Source organism: Stegodyphus dumicola, chromosome 6 (assembly GCF_044657685.1).
Source record: "Stegodyphus dumicola isolate Sdum_Otavi_A_Nest chromosome 6, ASM4465768v1".
Classification (NCBI taxonomy): domain Eukaryota; kingdom Metazoa; phylum Arthropoda; class Arachnida; order Araneae; family Eresidae; genus Stegodyphus; species Stegodyphus dumicola.
In genome coordinates, this window is record NC_140773.1 from 104,917,643 (window position 1) to 104,938,618 (window position 20,976).

Consider the following 20,976-nt stretch of genomic DNA (forward strand, 5'->3'; position numbering starts at 1 on the left):
ACAAAGAAGTATTTCTCTCACAGTAATAAACGGGGAAAGGACTATGCTATATACGAATTGATTTAATAAATGATAATTAGTGAGACATAGTATCTAATATCTATTAGACCCCCTATTAGTTTAATGAATCCGCATGTTCTTCTGCTTTGAGGGCTAAACTTCCGCTCGTTTTCTAAAATTTCATAACTTTTTACAGTTTATTTTTATTCTTTCTTCTCTCTCTCTGTTTTTTTAAAGATGCGGCTCTGGCCAGTTTCATGACTTGAGAATCGGACGTAGCAGCAGTTCGTGATTAGCAACAGAATCGGAGTCTTAGTTCTGGCAATTTTTAACTGTGCTTTCACAGAAAAAAACTAAATTTTAAGTATGAGTATTTTACCGCAGGAGATACAATATATCTTGTGTTTTTAAAGAAAAATGCTTACAGTTCGGTATTACATCTAGCGAAAAGAGAGAGTCTAATTGGATAGTGAGCTGATTGCATTTATTATTAACTGCAATTTCTGTTTCCTTTTTAATAGTTAAAAACTCTGTTTGGAGCAGTGTGTTTTAAGTACACGTGTCCTTTCCGCGACATTCGTATATTTCCGGCTTTGTGAAGAATACATAGTGTTCCTCGTTCCTCGTTATTTTTAATTCATTTATGAACGCCGTTTGGAATATGTTCATATCTATAGGGTCTTAGCACATTTTAATGTTAAGAAAATTTTCAGAATGCCGAGAAGAAGGAGAGTTTGGGAATTAAAAATTATTCTGGTGTTATGTTAGTCGGCATAAGAAAACTTGAATTCCGAGCTGTAATAATTGTAATGTGAAATTAGGAACATATTTATGAACGCAGCTTTAAAGAAAGTTTTTGAATACTGTTATCCGATAAATTAAAAAACTGGCGGATTTAATCATGTTCGTTAGTTTTCTGATTTTGTTGAAAGATAAGTAATGTAATCTAAAAAAAATTAAACTCAGTGGCGTAACAGCCCTAACGAGCCAATGCCTACACGTGCCCCGAAATCTCCTTTTTCTTAAACGTGGGCCCCGGATTGCGTAAGCGTATGCCCTGAACAAGTGGTCAGCTTGTCACAGGATCCCCAGTGTTTAGTCACCAAGCAAACTTGGTACTCATTTTATCGACCCAAAGGATGGAAATCAAGGGATGAAAGGCTGGGTCGACTTTGTCCAGTCCGGGGATCGAACCCCGGACTTGTGGTGCTGCTGCGCGATGCGCTAGCCACTGCGCCACCGAGCCTATATGATAATATAATCTAGCCTTTCATTTTACTTGGCCATTTGGTTCTTTCTCAGGATCCAAAAATCGATTGCGTTTAAGATCTTTATAGAAAACTATTAATACACTTTGCTTATGATACATTCATTGATGCCTAAGTTAGAGTACTTATACGAAATTTAGTATAGTGTGAATTCTCTGTATTTTCGCTGCAATTTGCTGGCAATGTAATTTTTCAAGTCCATGCTTATGGAATGTAAACAATATAAAGTGTTAGCTTTGGAGATATCTCACTTTATTTACATCAACCAAATGAGTAAATTTAATTTTTAGCAAGCTCCATCAAAGTAAAAACATATTTCACAAATGTACGTAAAACACAACGCTCCTATTAAAATAGTTAATAATTTTTAAACTCATATGATCAGAACTGTTCCGTAATATTATAGGGAATTTTCTGTTTCCTCCCCCGAGTGCTGCCGTTGTGTAGCCAGCAGCATATCGGACTAGCCATCGGAAGATCCTGAGTTCAAATCCCAGCGAAGGCATAGAAGATTTTCTCCCGTTTGCTTGCTTCGAAAAAATGTTAAATGCTCTACAAGCTGCAGGTTCACTGCATTGATATGAGGAGTATTAAAGAAATATTTCTCATTTTTTTAGTATGTAAATAATATATTTATTTCTATCCTGAATTGCTTTTACCTTTAAGAAAAGAAAGAAAAAAAGCAAACAAATTCACAATATTTTGATTTTCCCTCAGCTTTAATACACAACGTCTTTTCAGATTAGTGTTTCTCTTCTTTCATATCAGTAACACTGATAAGTCTGCAACAAATGTTATAAAAGGTGAAAAAAAGGAGGGAAAAAAGCAAAGTGATAATAGTGATAAATACCGAACAGTTGTGAAAAACCTGCCAAAGGGTTTAACTTGAAATTTTGTATAAAATTAGAAAAAGAAAGTTATATTTACTACATCAAAGACCGTTGAGAGTTTCCCAAAGTGAAAGAGGAAGTTATGTCTCAAAGCACTGCTTTCCAAACATTGCAACAACGTCATTATTATGCAGTATAGTAGCAATTTATTGCCACCCACAGAGGGTGAATGAAAATTTGCCTTAGGTTAAAATAAGGTAATAATAAAATAATATACACGTAAATAACATACATGATGATGAAATGCAGAAATTTTATATTGATGAGACAGTCGTGGCTTTCTCTTCCTTTTTATTTTGACTCAAATCATGGATGCTACAATAAATACGAGTATATAATAACCACAGAGAGTTAGTAAATGCTTGCTTTAAATTTTAGTAGTTTGTGGTATATTTCAGAGACTAGAAATCGATCAAAGGATTTTTAAGTTTTTTTATACCTTATTAATATTTAATATTACCCCAATTTTACAGATTTCTCGTGTGAAAAAAGCACCATCTCGGAGCTAAATATGTTGTCGTTTAAAATATTATAAATTAAATAAATAAGCGTTAAATTCAAGATGGTGTTAAATTCTGCATTAGTGTAACAGAGCGTGTTATTTTATAAAAACAGAAACTTCAATGGAAGAATTCTGTTATTAAAGACGAAATTTAAAAAAAAAATAGTAAAACAAAAAAGCAGGGGAAAATTATAAAAAAATCCAAGTTAAAAAAAATATATATATTAAATGTTTCAGATTTTAACGTCTCCCGGAAGGGTTTGTTAAGATCTTTTACGCTCTCACTGAGCTCGCAGTTGAAGTCTCTTCTCGGACTGACTTCTTCAAAAAAATATGTGTGCATGCATATTCTTTGCTCCTATTAATTTTTTTTGTCATTTTAGCTTTATTATTAAGCATCGTTTTCTTGGCGCTTACGCCACATACAGTTCAACAACAAAATCACAAACTTTTTAAAAGTTGCATAGCAGTACATGTTTAGAATTCCTGAAGCAGTGTTAAGTCATTTGTTTATATTTGATACTCTTAGTAGAACAGTGAATTAAGTCAGTTGGTGCACAAACTTCGGTGTCTTTTGCCCAGTGTTACATTTAAGCTAAACATCGTGCTTATGTTTAGCCAGTATGTTTGAAATTTCGAGTATTATTTCAGTTAGGTTAGGAAGATGCACAGACATAATGATCTGTAAACTGTTAAAAACACATTTCAAACCATTATATATTCATTATTATCTAAAGCAAGGCTTAAATTCAGCCGAATCCCAACTACAGTATTTTCCGGCTTTGAGAAAAATTGTAGTTTCAGCCCAACAGTAACTGAACCCTTATTGAAAATCCGAGCGTAACAATCTTAGATACGCTCCGAGATGTAAAGAATATAAACCCAGCTTTCCTATTTGAATGAGAATTTGGTGTGACTAACACAGCCCAAAGCGACGAAATAATTTTAAACTTAAGAGACTTAATACTTGGCTAATTAGATACATGAAAAATTTTCCCATTGCAGAATATCGTTACTGAAGGCAGTGGAACATGGCGAAAGATGCAATGTCTAGTTCCAAACTGCTGCAGAAGCCAAATTTAAGGAAAGTTTCATATCATATTTTAATAATCAAGATACAACTGATTCGAATTTTAATATCAAATGAACATTTACTCATTTATATTTAACAATTGTAGTACTGGATTTTTAAGTTTCTATAACAAAATTCTTCATGTTACGTTTATCCATTACGGGTATAATTTTCCAAATATCTGATTAAAAATAAATTTCGTAGTTTTAATATAGCTGAAATAACCCCCCTTTTTAACCCACTAGTTTTAATCAAATTAATTTTATGATATATTTATTTATCCATTTATCACAAATTTAAATTTATTTATTTATTTTTATTTAATTTAAATTGGTCACTAATATTTGTTTTAGTTAATTTTATTTATTTTTATCTTTCCTTACAGTCATCTGCAGAATTCCGGAACGTTCTGTGCAACGAATCTTTGGAAACTAAGCCTTGATCTGCTGGTTTATTAAAATATCGAGTAGAATACTTTGGTGCATCCTATCCCAATGGTTTTACGAAAGTCAAACAAATAACTCTGCGATGAAAGGGTCAGTAAGATCTCTGATTTCACTTCTCTATAAGGGTTATTCTGAAGGATATATATATATTAAGACAAGGTGTTTCTGTGATTGTCATGCCGTGATTTCCTTTTCAATTCATAAGCCTACGCCATATCCAGTTATTCTCCCACGACTAGCTTAATTTGCACAGCAATACCGCTAATAGCTTGTTCATCACGTGATCGTATGGCGCCAAAATGATCACACACTAGTAGTAAGGCACCTATCAGCCGACACACAATGGGGGTCCTTGAATTTTGCAGTTAAAAACTCCGCCTTAACAGCTGATAACTGCGTCAAAGTTCATTGCGAGGACTTCTGATTTAATCGACCATTCAGTGTTCTTTGACGTGACGTCATCCTAACGACCACGTGGAATTTGCTTTCATCCTCCATTGCGCGCAACAATGGGATCTCGTGACATTGACTGGATGCGAAGATTTCTTTTATTTCACTTATCGAAAGTAACGGTTTTTATAATTCATTTTCATCTGCTTGTTTTCTTTTTTTACGGTTTCATTTCTTCTTCCTCTGTAATGCTTACTACCACCATTCATGAATCTACGGCTTACAAATCCAGAGACCGAACACAGAAGCTAATAAATATTTGCTCAAATCTTCCACATTCGTTCAATGGAAGATAACAGAATGATATACAAGGAGTTTTAGTACTGGACTAATTGCATTCTGTCTTCTTCCGAATTCAATATCGTATTTTATAGATTTTTGTTTACATCTTAACAGCAGTTACCATTTTGCCAATAGATGAAATTCTGGCGAATGCTAATTATCTTATTCCTTATTAACACCATGTCCACTTGGGTATTAAAGTAAAATTCATTATAAATTTACTTCCATCTTTATTCATATAATATTTAGGATAAATAAGTTATATCCATACTGTTTTAACACATCGCTGGCAGAAAACTGGAATGCAATCAAAACCCGTTCTCAACACAAAGTTAAGATTTCGATTAAAAACTAAATAATTTCGGCGGAACTGCTGATACAGATATATTGCAGATAAAATTTTCTGGCAAGTCTACATAAATTCATTCTTATATTCTCTTATGAATATCTTCTCATGTAATAAATTAATTGTCATTTATCAAGCCATTCTTAAAGACATTAATAATAAAGCTGTTGATGTCATCTTTTCTCATGTACGTGGCCACACTGGCAATCTAGGAAATGAAAGGCCTCATTGGTTGGCGAAACAAGCTACATATCTTCAAGTTAATACTCCAATGATACTGCCTAAGTCATTCTTCAGGAAAAAAGCAGGTATGAAACAAAACTCAGGTGGAATGAATTATACAAAAATTCTACTAATGTCCCTTTGACTAAATTATTTTCTCTTTCCATTCGCCATAGACTAAATAATAAACGTTTTCCTGCAATTTTGAAATTACTAAATTTCTAACTGGACATAATAATTTCAACTCATAGCTGAAGAGGTTTGGGTTGTCTAATACAGACTTGTGTTCCTGCAGCTTCGGGGTAGTACAAAATATCGAAAATCGTAGTATCAAAATATCGTAGTATCGTAGTACCAAAATATCGAAAACATTTGTTGTTCTATTGTTCAAAGCTTACGGAAGGACGAAAAGAACACATTTAAGTTAAACTCTGTAAACATTACATTTCCTCCCCCTGTTCGTGTATTTGTTCAAGATAAAAGGGCATTCTCTTTCTTTTGTATATTTATCTCTTACGTATCATCTGTGAATTTGTAAGTTTTTTTTTTTTTTACTTACCTGCGTAACTTGTGGTGCATAAGGAATTTAAATATTCAATAAAAAAGAAGTCTACATAAAATAATTATTTATAAGAGTAAAACTGGATCAAAATCATTCGTATTACATGCCGTTTTTGAATTGCAAAAATGATGAGGCGGTCTTTTAAAAAATTTTAACAAAAAGATTCATTTCCGAATTGAAATATTATACTTTTATTAAAATTCCAAGAATTAAAAAAAAAATTAAATATGTTATAGTTTTCTCTCTTAAGTGCCTGAGATTCGTAGCTGCGTATAGAATGAATGCAACGGAAATTCAATTTTCCGAACTGTCCACTCCCCCCCCGGCCTTTTAAATGGTCAGAAAAGTCCGCATTGTTGCATGACAACTACAGATTCTTTAAATCTAGTAACATTTTTTTTTTATATTGCCCTGAAATATGAATTTAAACAGAACAAAAATGTGCTAAAAAACGTGAGCAACGTGACAGTGAATCAGTGGAGGATTTAGGAAGATGGGGCCTAGCCAACACCTCCTTATAGAAGGAAGCCGGGACACTGGATTGTGACGTCACGCGTAGTCGTCTATGTCGAAACCCCGAGAGAGCAACGAAACAAAACAGGCTGCGCGCTAGTGCCGTACTTAACGTTGATTTCACTATTTGATATAGATACTTGGGTGGGATTTTATTCAGAGATTCAATTATATATAATGAATAATTTAATTACTTCAAAATTTAACACAATAAAATTTGACATAAATTTAAGAATTTTTTGTTTCTTATTTCTTGACTTTAATGAATTATACTTCCTTGTAGGTTTCACAGCAGCATTTAAAAAGTTAAAAATCAGCCATACTAACTAACTCAAAAAAGGAATTTCTGACTTTTCCCTCATAATTTAATATTGCTTTATATTTTTCTAATATTTATGAAAAAAACCCAAATTATCTGCATACAAACTATTACTTATCATTTCATTTTTCTTCCAATCAGTAATTTGTCTTTAAAAGAAAATGGTATAAAAATGCACTAAATTTTGTCTATAATATGCTATGTGTCTTGCAAGTTTCAAATAAATTAGTATATCAGAGGTTTGCTTAGCAAATAATTCAATGTGCAATTTAAAATTATTGCTTAAATCTGTAGAACCAATAATATTAGTTGTATATGTACTTAACTGTATTGTGTTAGTTATATAGCTGAACTTGAAAATAAAGATTCACAAGTGAAAAATAAAAAAATTTTATTTACAATTTTATGCAAGCAGTCAGCATAACAACACAACATCTAAGTTATAACATACAAATAAGTTAAAACCAGCTGATCTCTTTTTATCAATAAATTATTCAAACTTTCTTGTAAAAATTGAAGCAGAAATCTCATTAAGCATATTGCCATACTAAGAAATCTCATCAATTCTTATTTATTAACAGGTGTGAAAATTTCAAAACTGCTTCTATATTAATTGGGTCTCATCAGAAACAATAAGATGAGACTATGTGACCTTAATATTTAAATTTTGATACTGCAAGTTCAAGTTTCTATTCGTTAAATTTCAACCCATTTTGTCTGGCAATTACAAACACCGTTATTAACTTTTTACAACAGCCAATTAATAGTTTCAAAATGTATTACGATACTGCCATAATATGGATAAATATCGGGCAAACACTTGAGAAGACCGTCCATTACCATTTAAAACACTTCAGGTGCACAAATGATATTAAATTTTATACGATGGCTATTATTATTTATGAAGCATATAAAGATACATTCAACAGCAAATGGATGTCAGCATCACCATTATATGTAAAAACATTTATTGATGTTGTGTAAAGGAAGTGATTATCAGTTAATGTTTCAAATATAGAAAATAATAAAAATGTTTTACCTATGCACCAGTATCCAATTTGAAAGTATCTGGTCACTACATGCAACACAATTTTGTTGTAATTTTTCCAAGCTAAAATCGTGATCTTCTAAGTTACTCGCTATCAGGCTTGTTTAATTTAAGCAAAGAATATATCAAAATGATTTGTCCAGAAAGCCACCAGTCTTAATTATGGGACACCGGTAATTTCAAAATGCACATGAAATTCACAGGTTTGTGAAATGAGTGCTCCTAATCAGAGACACCCTTTATTCAGCCAATTCCCAGAATAATAGTAGGAGTTATTACAAACCTGTTATTTTGTCGCCATGCTGAAACACATAACTGTTATCTTGATAAAGTAATTTATCATATGGTAACATGAAAATTATACTCAAATGATATAAGTAATGGCCACTTAAAGACACAACATAGACCCTTTTTTACACAACAACAAATTAAAAACAAGGAAATGAATTTTTCAATATTTTTAAGTGTAAAACAGTCAGTACATGCCCATATAAAAAATATAAATTATAATGACCCATTCTCAGTATAAAAGCAGCAGTTACCATAAACTTGTCATCTTGTAAGCATGCTGAAACACAACTTTTATCATGAGAAAGCATTTTACAGTATGTTAACACCAAATGATAACCGCTTACTAAACATTAAGTGGTAGCCATTTAAATACAACCCAGATACCATTTTATGCAGCAAACACTCAACAGCACGAAAATGAATTTTTCAATATTATCATCTTTCAAGTGCTCTGAATATAAAACAGTCAGTGCATGTCCATATGAACAAAATTATAATGACCCATTCCCAGTATAATAGCAGCAGCTATTATAAACATACAATTTTCTAATCATGCTGGAAACATATAACTGTTACCTCGATAAAACATTTTACCATATGTTAACACAAAAATTATATCAAAATGATAAGAGTAGTGGCCACTTAAAACATAACCCACACACATTTTTATGCGATGACAAATTAAAGGCAAGGAAATTCCTTCTTCAATATTTCAAGTCATAGAGTGGATATATATATAAATATATTTATATACGTTTGGTGTGGCCGATTGCAACCAAAATACGAGGTGCACATATACATGTTATAGCAGTCCTATATACAAAATTTCAACGTTCTGAGGCTACTCGTTTTTGAGTTATGTGAGATATGTACGTACGCACGAACGTACGTACATACGTTCGTACAGAAGCCACGAAAAATTCTCTTCAGAATTAATTTTAGTTTCAGTTTTTTTAAGCAGTTTTATAATTTTTTTGAAGGAAAAGAGTATTTTATTCTGTCCTTACGTACAGATATGGTGCAAAAACATCGTTAAATTGCATTCGATAGCGGTCAAAATGGATATTTTCGGTGAAATATGCTGCCTGAAACTTTTCGCGATTACAATACTTCCTTTTTACTTCATACAAGGAAGTGAAAAGGACATGCCTTCTTCAATATTTCAAGTCATTTAAATATAAAACAGTCAGTATATGTTCATATCAACAAAATTATAATGACCCATTACCAGTATAACAGTGGCAGTTATTATATACATATCATTCGGTAAGCATGCTGAAACATCACTTTTATCAGGAGAAAGCATTTTACCATATGTCAACACCAAACTTATACCCAAATGATAAAAGTAGTGGCCGCACTAAAACACAAACCGAGATACTTTTTTACGCGATGACAAATTAAAAAAAGGACATGCCTTCTTCAATATTTCAAGTCATCTAAATATAAAACAGCCAGTATATGTTCATATCAACAAAATTATAATGACCCATTACCAGTATAACAGTGGCAGTTATTATATACATATCATTCGGTAAGCATGCTGAAACATAACTTTTATCAGGAGAAAGCATTTTACCATATGTCAACACCAAACTTATACCCAAATGATAAAAGTAGTGGCTGCGCTAAAACACAAACCGAGACACCTTTTTACGCAATGACAATTTAAAGGCAAGGAAATGCCTTCTTCAATATTTCAAGTCATCTGAATGTTAAACAGTCAGTATCTGTCCATATCAACAAAAGTATAATGACCCATTACCAGTATAACAGTGGCAGTTATTATATACATATCATTTTGTACCCATGCTGAAACATATCACTTTTATCAGGAGAAAGCATTTTACCATATGTTAACACCAAACTTATATCCAAATGATAAAAGTAGTGGCCGCACTAAAACACAAACCGAGACACTTTTTTACGCGATGAGAAATTAAAAAAAGGACATGCCTTCTTCAATATTTCAAGTCATCTGAATGTAAAACAGTCAATATCTGTCCATATCAACAAAAGTATAATGACCCATTACCAGTATAACAGTGGCAGTTATTATATACATAACATTTTGTAAGCATTTTGAAACATATAACTGTTACTTTGATAAAGTATTTTATCATGTTAACACCAAAATTATACCCAAATGATAAAAGTAGTGGCCACATAAAAACATAACGCAGACACTTTTTTACACAACAAATTAAGGGCAAGGAAATGAATTTTTCAATATTTCAAGTCAATTATAATGATAAAGAATCTTACCATATGTTAACACTAATTTGATATCCACATTAATAATAAGGACCACTTAAAATACAACCCAGACACTTATTTACATAGATGCATAGAAATGAATTTTTCGTTACTATTACTTTTCAAGTGATCTCAAGGTTAAACAGACAGCATACATGAGTAGAAAAAAAATAATAAGGAATTCACAATAATGTGTAACAGTAACTGTTAGATGCGAAAATATTTTTTCAACAGAAATAAATCTGAACTAACATCACTAGGCTTTGCTCAATTAATTTTTTGTGTCTTGTTACATGCATTAAAGTTACTAAACTTACTAGTCTATGAAATACAGCATCATTTGAATTAAAACCTACATTTTTTAAATGTTTAATTGCTAAACACCCATTATATTTTTATTTATGCTTTAAAGTTTTCAATTTGCGCTCTTTTGCAATGCTTTTCTGGTTTAGTGTATCATTCTTTAATTTGCAATAATTATTTAAAAATGTGTTCGTTGATGACCAAAGAATCTGCTTTAACACTTTCTGTGACTCATGAGCTTTAGGGCAATCATCTAGATTTAAAAAAATGTCATTTTCTATCAGTATGTCTAGAGTTAAGTTACATGCTATATCCCTCTGATTTGCAGAAAATAAAAATTCATTCTCAAATTCTTCAGATAGAAGTTTTTGAATAACAACATAATTGTATATTACTGAATTTAGTACATCAGGATGAGGATATAGAAGTCCTCTATCAAATCTTTTTATCCAAGACTGTCCTTCATTTTCTACAATTAATTCTTTATCAATAGTTAGATTGCCTTTACAAATATCACAGCTTAATAGTTTCACAACTTTATAACTACAGTAACCAGCTATATACATTAAAATTGGTATATCATTTTGAACATTTTGTTTATCTTCATTTGTAATAGTTATTCTTCCTGAGAAAGTGCATCCAATATTTTCTTGCTCCAGAGATTCAATACACAGGTTTTTACAATTTAGATAAATAGGAATTCCTCCATACTTTGATGATTTAATAACAGTTGGCAGAAGACTTTGTAATCTTAATTTTGCTTCAGTTTCATATACTTGCCTTATAGAAATATTATGTTGTGAACCGGCCAGCTGTCTATATTTTCCGAATCTATTCTCTAGGAGATCTGTCTGAACTTTTCCTGGTAAAAAGTAAGTAAATTTTAGCTCCTCAATGCAATACCTTGCCATTTCGAGCAACGAATAGCTAGTATGTGTTAATGCAAAATGTGTTTCCTTAGTTAGTCCACCACTAGAACAGCCTAAAAGTTTCCACTGATCTAACCACTCAAGTAACTTATTTAAATAAATATATCTAACATCATCATTTTGCACAGTTAACGGCTTTTGATACTCATTCATCTTATGGTGTCCTTTAAAGATACTTTTGACATTGACTATTGACCACCATGTAGATATAATTTTAATAAATTCAGCTGTTGTTTCGTAATTTAAAATACTATTTTCTTTACCAATAACCATTATTGCCTCTGCAAGACGACTGTCAAATATTTGTAATGCTAGCTTGACATTTTGTCTTTCCAAATTGGTTGGATACAGAGCTTTCAGAGTCAAACCATAACTATATTTTACAATTCTGCCTGCCTCTAATGAATGGAGACTTTTTATGCATGCAAATACCGCTGTTTCGACCTTGGAAAAATTTTCAAAATTTGGATAAAATAAACATTGCCCAGAAGTTTTTTGATTTATCCAGTTGTTCCTGACACACTTCAAGATGTGCACTGAGTCAATAACAAAAAATAGTGGCCGAGATAAGTCTGCAGGGTTTTTATACACAATACTAATTTTTGGAGGCATACAAAATAATGACATGGCTTTTTTATTTATTGAATTATTGTCAGAGACAACTGCCACAATTCTATAACCTATATTTTCTAAACCAATTATAATTTTCTTAAGATATTGATACAGATCCTCAGCATTTAATGATTTAACTGGTAATATATGTGCCACATCCTTGAAAGGTGATAATAAGCTACATATCATAAAAACATAAGCACTTGTAGCAGCTTTTTCACAGTTGTAGGCCATGCCACACAAATTTCCTCCTTTAAAATCGAAACATGAATTTAAATGCACTTCATCCATCATAATAATTACAGTTTTATCATTTTCTTCTAAATCCTTGCATCTTTGTTTAACATATCCTAAAAAGTCATCATTAAATTGCTCAGTAATAGGATTAAGAGAAAACATTGAACAAATTCTACGAATAGTACGTGGATGGGGAATAGAAACGTAACCTGAATGTCGTAAAAACTTGTATGCATGCGGTGAGATCGAGTTTAACAAACTGCAAAAAATAAGTAAATCTGGAGTATATCGATACTTCTCTTTCTTTACATTTAGTTTATTTACTTGCTCTGAAAGGAAGTTCAGTTCAGTTTCTTTTTCAGGTAACACTCTTTTCAATTCTGAAAGCATATCATCCACAATTTGTATAGAATTCTTAATATATTCTTCATTTTGTAAGTTATGAGACAGACTTTCAATTTCCTTTAGTACTTCTAGAAACATATTTACATTACTAATTTTTAGAGGGAAAACAAATTTACCAATAGATTTTATAGCGATGTTTTTAATATAAACACATACTGTTAAATCCTCATTTATTACTACCGATTTCTGAATTTCTGGAGCTGGGTCACTTAAAATATCAAGTAACATAGTTGAATTTTCAGTATGTACAGTTGTCCAAAATGTTTCTAAAATCTGATGTTCTAGGCAATTATTGAATTCAATTAAACTTTCAAATGATCGTTCATTATCATACCGTTCTTTCATTTTCAAACTTTCTTCTATCGCTTTCTCCAGGTATTTCTCTTCTAAACGAGCTTTCTTCTTTTCTGGTGACATTCTCGATACAGAATTTGATGACATGTAGGATGGGCCATCAGGGAACTGAGAAGGTATGCATCCTTTTTTCAAACGTGGCCTAGAAATTGGGGCTTTAATTAACTTCGCTGATTTCTCATCATACATTTCGATTTCTCGTATTATTTCATCTGATCGAAAATGTAATTCACATACCTATAAAAGAAAATATTCAAAAATCAACTTGTTGTGAGTACAAAAGTTAGATGCATGTTAATATTTAGTAACAGAAGTCAATAAGCCCTATGATTTAAATAAATAATTTGATACATAAATACGAATTAAAAAACCAGTAATATCATTTCAATTACGTGTATAATTTAAGTAATTTGTAAAATCTGGAATGCTCATCATAATGATTACAGCTTTATTTGCATTTAAAGAAAATTATATATTTGAGATAATTGTTTACAACAAACACTGGTTACCAAATACAAATAATTACCTTGAATACATCATACCAAACTTTCATATATCATTACAAAAATTTTAAAATGAAACCTATTATGATTACTTAGTAGTTCCTTGTCATATAAATTATGATAAATTTGGAATAACTACAGAATCTGCCTGCACAGTATACTAGAAAGCATTTACAAATTATTGGCATTTATGTAACTACTAAATTTAGAATTATTCCTGTTATATGGAACTTTATTTCATTCATAAAACTTTGAAGGAAAATATTTTTTGAAATGATTAAAACAGGCAAGATTAAAATCTTTCAAACATAAAACTTCTTACCCACAGATCAAAATCTAATATCGTAAGCATAAACATCACATACCTATCAATAAAAGTAATAAAAAAATGTAAAGATACAAAACATAAAAAATGCAGTAAAATTGAACTTACTCTGGTATGTTTAGTAGGTTGAAAGCCATCTTTTCTTCGTAGACTCCTTATCCATTTCATCCGGAGTTCAGTCTCATTTGGAAACTTGAATACAGCCACTTTTGGTCCGTTTTTATAATTACCACGACATGTGGCTACAGCACATTTATGAGGCATCGTATGAAATTATAAAAGCACGAGACAATATATAAAAAATGCACGAGACAATATAAAAACTCTGTCGCTAACGCAAATAACCGCTCCACGTTCGTCGCTCTTGGCTCAACTACGGGGCTTTGATTTTGTTTGAAGGAGCGAGGTGAGTCAGAGACGACTACCTGTGACGTCAGAGCTTCCCCTCCCTTCAGTGTCCCGGCTTCCTTCTATAAGGAGGTGTTGGCCTAGCTAACCTTGAACTTTTCGAGGCCACTTGTCTTAAAATGCAGAACTTGTTTACAACTTTTAAAAATATTTAATAATTTGGAGATCTCTTGGAGCTCTGGCCTTTCGCGACTGCGACTTTGCGATCCCTTAAGGGCTTCTTTATAATGAGGATAGGAGTACAAAATGGATGTCCTCAAACATAATGGCACAAAATTTCTAAATTATGATAAAAATGAAATTAATGTTAGTGAAATGTCAATGCTAATGGTCCAGAATTTAAAATGTTAAATTCTGACGAAATTATATAATCTGTTCAGTTAAGAAATCTCGGACAAAATTAAAATGATTACTATGATAATGATTCAATTCAGTCAAGCACTGAAATCTTTAAATGCTTACAAACAGAGCTACAATGTGGTTGAATGGTAGTTCTTGTGGAATTTAGCTTCTATGCTGGATTTTAGGTAGGCCGAAGCCTCGCCCTTAAATGAAATCATATAGACTTTTGTGCCAAACAAGAATTCACAACTGCCGTTTGTAATAGAAAAACTTCTTTGAAACAAGAACATATGCAAGTTTTGGATTCAGAATTAAAAAATATAATTGATTAAACCCCGGTTTTTATATTAAAAACAATTATTTCAATCCGATTGCGTGGTGATGTGAAATAAATTTTATCTTGCGTACCCAACTATTTGACTATTTGCCTCTCCGAAACGGAATATATCCCATTACGTTCGGATAATCGTCGTTCTACATAAAATTACACATAAAAAAACTGGAATGGTTTCAGGAGATTCTCAGAAGTCTCGCTAAGAAAACTTAAAATGAAGACCAAGCTAATTTCTGATGAAGCAGAAACTATTATAAATTTTATTTTCTCATCAGACATCAGCAAATTTTAAATTAATCAATTAAACAAATTGTTTGATAATTAAAAAAATCTGTAGACTAGAATCTGTAGACTAAATTCGATTTTAAAATAAACAAACTGTATCAACCAAAAGATTTAGACTGTCTAAAAAAAAGGCGTGTAAACGTTGCATTAACAAAATGATCATTAACTGCATAACAAATTTTGATAATGTTTTCGCAGATTTTTAAAATCAGGAAACTTGTGGTTTTGTGAATAAATTCTACTGAAAATATCGATTTTTCATGAGTAGTTTCCATACTTCTCAAGAGAAATTCATGAATTATGTCAGCTGAATATGATTCCGTTCCTTCAAAACTAGAATAGAAGAAGTAGGATATCTGTAACATACCTTATGGGATGACCAATTCGTAGCGGTTTTGGTAGCCATCTGAATCGCTTTTTTGAACTCTGAATATTAAAAAAAAGTAATGCATAAGCTATTTTCTCCCTCCTTTCTACATGCCTCCGTAATGTAACTGGAAGCACACTCGAAGCGATTACAGGAGATCCGGCGAGGGCTTTTTGCCCATTTTTAACGTTTCCAGCATCAGAAACCCTAATGACTCTACAAGTGGCGCTCTAAGATGGTGGACGATAATTCATCACCACCAAGATTTGGCGACTGGGTGCTCTCATCTCCACCCGCCCTTTAAAAGAGGGAGTATATTAAGGTATTTTTCCCTCCTATTCGCATGCCTTCGTGGTGTAACTGGAGCACACTTGATTCGCATTCGGGAGGTCCGGAGTTTGAGTCTTGGCGAGGGCACTATACATTTTTAAAGTCTCCAGCATCAAAAACCTTAATGACTCTACAAACGAAAATTATATTATAAGAAATTAAAGGTATTCTTTCCATGTGTTTTTTGAGATAATGTTCAGTACCTCACCTTGCAATCTGAAAAGATTCAAATTCATCGATTTACATTCATAGGCCAAACAATATATGGAAGCGACACTGTGTAAAATTGCCATAGCTTACAGATGGCACGACGTAGAGCAGTCACAGACATAGGATCGACGCTGCCATAGGAACTACACTTGTTGTCAGCATACGATCATCACTATAAAATGAAATTTTAATTAATGCGTTCACCTGGACTAAGTCATCACAGGCATGCGATCAACGTGACATATATGTCATGTACTCAACGACAAGGCTTACAGTTAGAAGGCTTATAAATAAGAGGATAAGAATTTAATCTAATAACATTTTAGGATAGCTGCATAAGATGGATACTGGCATAGAATAAGTACCAGCATAGAATAGGAAAGCGGATTTTTTGTGCTGCCTTGTTGATCTTGTTGAGAGAGGCTATCGATGCACAGAATCGATCCTGTGTTGCGTTCTCTATTTAGTTTTCCCTGACCTAATTTCAAGATTTAAAATTTCAAGAATTTGATTTTTCAAGATCTAAAATTTCAAGGAACCTCTATATTTTATACCATTCAGCAATTTTTTCTTGTCTTATTATCAATAAACGATATTTATTTCATCAACCGACATGAAAATGAGTATTTTATGAATTCATTTGTCATTTACGAAATCTTGTGCTATTTTTCCTGTAAAAAAAAGTAACATATTTTTACTAGCGGGAGTAATTCCCTAGTCATCTTTAGCTCTGTAAGTAATGCAAAGCATTGCAGATGTTTCTTGTCTAATGAAGCTATTATTTATGATCTTGAGTTTTTAGAAGGACTTAGTTGAAGGAAATAATGGAACATTGGAAAACCAGAAAGTTTTATGAAAGTACGTGGTTGTCGACTAATTAAAATGGATTAACAATGCACAGTGATACTACTGTTGGTACAAAGTAAACCGCAATGCAGAATTCCAGCGCTTCCAACCACAAAGAAATCTTTGATTGTCTTGAAGCTTTTCATTCGTTTTAGTTTATTTATCGTGGTTATCATTTTTGGTATTGCATTAAGAAGTTTTCTGGAATCTATGTGGTTTGATTAATTGGTTCGCTGCAAATTACGTGTTACCACTTCCTTACTCTGGTGCCTTTCGAAGCATATTCAGTGGAACCTCGATTTATTGTTTTTTCAAAGAGAGGAAAGAAAAAAACGAAGAATGCGGGAAAATGATTAAACCTGAAAATTATTACACATTATAAATAATTGTAAACAAATAAAATTAATTACTTTCATCTTGAGAACCACTACATTAAAGAACTGCTTTTTAACGAAAACATTATATATTGTCCTTTATTTCTTGGCTCAATTCCGTCTCAACTGAAAATAAGACTTTTCTAGATTTAAAATGTTTTCACAGCCTAGCTTCCACTTTGAACTTACGAAAACCACTTTAAGTTTCCTTAAATCTTCGTAAAGCTCTTTACTTTCTCTTATTCCCGTTGATCTTCTTTCCCTATACTGCTTGTAAAAATCAACCTGAAAACCAGCCATGAAGCCTCTGAAAGCTCACAGGTATAAACTAATGAAATCTAATAAAAATAACTTGCAGCTTGTTTAACTTGCAACGAAATAACATTCGAAAGTGTCGCTAAGTACTATGGATGCGAAACTGAAAGCCAAGCGCGAACCGTTGTTGTATTACTATGTTGTCAGATTTATCATCCAAAGAGAAGATAACGGTTGGTATTAAATACATATTCCGATTTCATATTCTCCTCAACCAATTTGTGTGAAAAATGTTTCCCCAAAATATGATTTATAACAAATGATTAATTCGGGAAAACAAAAGTTTGGGGGATGATAAATGCGGGAATATATAATACTATTTATAGATAACAAAAAATTTTTTAAATAAATAAATAAAAATAATAAATAAATAAAAAATAATTTGAAAGCTTTCAGATTTTGCATTACGCTTAAAGGGGCGTTTTTCTTCAATTATACACACATATACATTTCGAGTGCATTTGGACTAATGTCTGTTTAGGTTAAAAATATTTAAAAACAGCATATCTTTGGAATTTCCGATAGACAATCTCGCGCGCTGGATATAAAAATGTTTTATTCTGTACAAGTGTTGCCAAGACTTTGAGCTCGTTGAGGTTTTCAATCAAAAATTCGTTGAAGTGTTACATAATTTGAAATAGAAAATAAAACAAACTCGAAATTCCAAATTTGGGTTCCCAGGTGCCCATATTCGGATGAACAACTACGTTCTGATGGGTCGAGATACCGTTGTTTTATCACAATGCGAGAAACATATATACATTCATGTAGATTCTTCCATATTTAATTTCTTTAGATATAATACAAACCGATAATATTCAATGGCAACAGTCTGAAAAGTGATTAAACTCTTTTAGTGATTCGATGTAAATGCCGTTTCGAGACTAACGGCTCTTCTGGACTAACACCCCTTTGGGCTGATAAATTCGATGGAGACCAGAAAGGGCGAAAGATACCCGCAAGAAAACGGTTATCGAGGAAAAGATCGAAATTCCTCCGTACTATCATACTTTTTATGCCAATCCAAGAACGCGCTACATTATACTTCTAATACATAAACAAGTAGGTGTCGCCGCGGATTAAAGTATAAAGTTCAATTTCCTTGGATAATCGTATGCATTGAAACATATTGCATGCTTTTCAAACAATGGCACGTACTTTCGAGGAATTTATCGACTTGGCAAGAAAAGAAAACAATTTTCAAGTAGAATTTGTTTGTTTATCTTTCACCATTGGGATCACATACCTATGCAATAAGAAGCAAGGGAATAAATTTCAAAAATTCGTTCGTTCGAAACAATTGGAAAAATCGGTAGATAAAAAAAATTCAGAATTTCATTCTTATGTAAATTTAAAGAACATGGATGCTGATTATGAAAGGGATATTTTTTGTTGTTGTTGTGACTTATCTCGCTTGTCTGAAATCAGAGCAAACCTACGAAATTCATCGTGGCAAGGAGGCAAGATTGTGCCTGTCGCTGACTAGAGCCTTGGGCACCATATAGGTGACAGTACGACTTTGCTCAGTTCCACCCTAATTTTGAAGGAGATCCCCGTGGGGGGGAACGGGACCAAAGGTCTCCCATTCCTCTTCCGCTATCACCAACCTCTTAAGAGGACTTTTCGGTACCTCACATATTTTAAGTGCCCCCATGCGGCACAGACACTTTACACTTACAAATATCCATGCTTTTTCTGGGAATCGATCGCGGGCCGTTCGGTACGGCTGTCAGCGTCGCTAACCACTGTCCCGGATAGGCTGTAAAGGAGAATATAGAGATTTATATATAGGTATATATTTTTGTGAGTATAAATTAATGAGTGTATATGAAAATTTTACGGATACGTAGCGTAAATTTTCACAAAATTATGTAACACTGGATACCTGAACTGAGAAATTATATTTGCCATAAATGCATTTTAAATTAATATAGTGCTACATAAAATTGCATGTTGACATATAAACATTGATGGAGAGTTTTTTTTATTAAATAAATATAAAATACCGTATATTGCTTCTTCCTCATGCCTTAAAACATGCAATAATTTTGAATTTTTCGATACCATAACAATAGAGGAAGTCTTCAGAGTTTACCTATTACCATGTAATTTTTCCATAGTTTCTTACAGCCAAGCTCTAAAAATCTGAATTTTGAATTTTTCGATACTATAACACTAGAGAAAGTCTTCAGAGTTTACCTATTACCATGTAATTTTTCCGTAGTTTTTTGCATCCAAACTCTGAAAATTTTAAAAATATTAGTCTAATTTCCAGAGAACGAGCTCTCCTACATTTTAGAATGGATTCGTCTACTTAGTGATTGTTTTCGTTTTACTAACAAAACAGTTTTACTAACAAAAATAAATCCTCGCAAACTACCTGCGAAGATCAAAAAAACTTTTACTTCTAACTGTTGAAGCCTAATACAAGAATAGGCCAGTCACAGCGAAGAAAACGCTAACTGACATGTATTCTACGATTTCACAGAGTCAGCTCCATATTCACTATCTCTAATGATTTAAAGATGATTTTATGCCTATGGAGTAATATGCGTAACAATAAGAACGGGCGAGATTCAAATCACAGGAAAAAGAAGGTGAAGATATTTTATTAGATTCTGTGTACGGATTCATATTTATTTTAACTAACAATTTAAAGTTTGAGTTTAGACCTTTCCTGTAAGCCTTCATACCCCTAATTGTCAGTGCCAGAATAGCTAAATGTTGTAGCACGCGGAAGGAAATGCGAATTTTCTACTTTGAAGGAAGTAGTTAAAAGCCGAGTTTGGGTAGGATAAAGGGAGAGTTAGGTCCTAGCTGCCGTTTCTGCCGTAGGTACGTTTGCTTATTGCTGGTTCAAGTGGCTTAATTGCATTTATCTCATTTAATCAAAGAGAAACTTACTAAGAAAGCTTCTGAGCAAACTTACATCAAGTTTATTGCACGATGAAAAGTAAGTGATGTGAGCTATTACTACGTCACAAATATAAGATATGAAATACCTAAATTATGTTTATTATTATGTATTCT

At 32.4% G+C, this 20,976-nt stretch overlaps 1 long non-coding RNA gene across 1 annotated transcript in view; it reads right to left on the reverse strand.

Moving 5' to 3' along the window:
• The window catches only part of LOC146996816 (uncharacterized), a 143,409-nt gene that overhangs the window by 20,755 nt on the left and 101,678 nt on the right, over window positions 1-20,976 (reverse strand). The window lies entirely within an intron of this gene.